Raw genomic sequence first — 394 nt, 5'->3', positions numbered from 1 at the left:
AAAAAAAAAAAGAAATCACAGTGGAAAATGAAGGAAAATTGGAAAGGTGTATAATATGAGTGCTCTAACAAAATTCTCACCTACTATAATAGGAAGCCAATAGACTATTACAAAAGCATAAATCAAAGAGTATCTATTTAAGTATATCATATAGAAATAATAGAAAAATATTATAGAAACAGCTAAAATTGTTTAAGGTGGCTGGGTTGTAAGATGTTGATTAGTGATTAAAAAAAAAAAAGTGGCTGTGCATAGTAGCTCACTTTTATAATCCTAGCACTTTGGGAGGATGAGGTGGGAGGATCAGTTGAGGCCAGAAGTTTGAGTCCAGCATGGGCAACATAGCAAGACCCCGTCGCTGCAAAAAAAAAAAAAAAAAATTTTTTTTTTTTTT

The 394-nt window shown here is 31.7% G+C and overlaps 1 protein-coding gene across 1 annotated transcript in view; it reads right to left on the bottom strand.

Annotated features, from left to right (window-relative positions):
• TAF12 (TATA-box binding protein associated factor 12) overlaps positions 1-279 on the bottom strand; it is a 15931-nt gene extending 15652 nt beyond the window's left edge. Inside the window, exon 1 of the mRNA XM_012812015.2 lies at positions 264-279. The gene's annotated coding sequence lies outside the window, so the exon portion shown is untranslated. The remainder of the gene's footprint in view (positions 1-263) is intronic.
• Between the last annotated feature and the right edge of the window lie 115 nt (positions 280-394).

Source organism: Otolemur garnettii, unplaced genomic scaffold (genome assembly GCF_000181295.1).
Source record: "Otolemur garnettii isolate 467f Iridium unplaced genomic scaffold, OtoGar3 scaffold00184, whole genome shotgun sequence".
NCBI classification, from domain to species: domain Eukaryota; kingdom Metazoa; phylum Chordata; class Mammalia; order Primates; family Galagidae; genus Otolemur; species Otolemur garnettii.
This window is presented reverse-complemented; position numbering and strand designations above follow the sequence as displayed.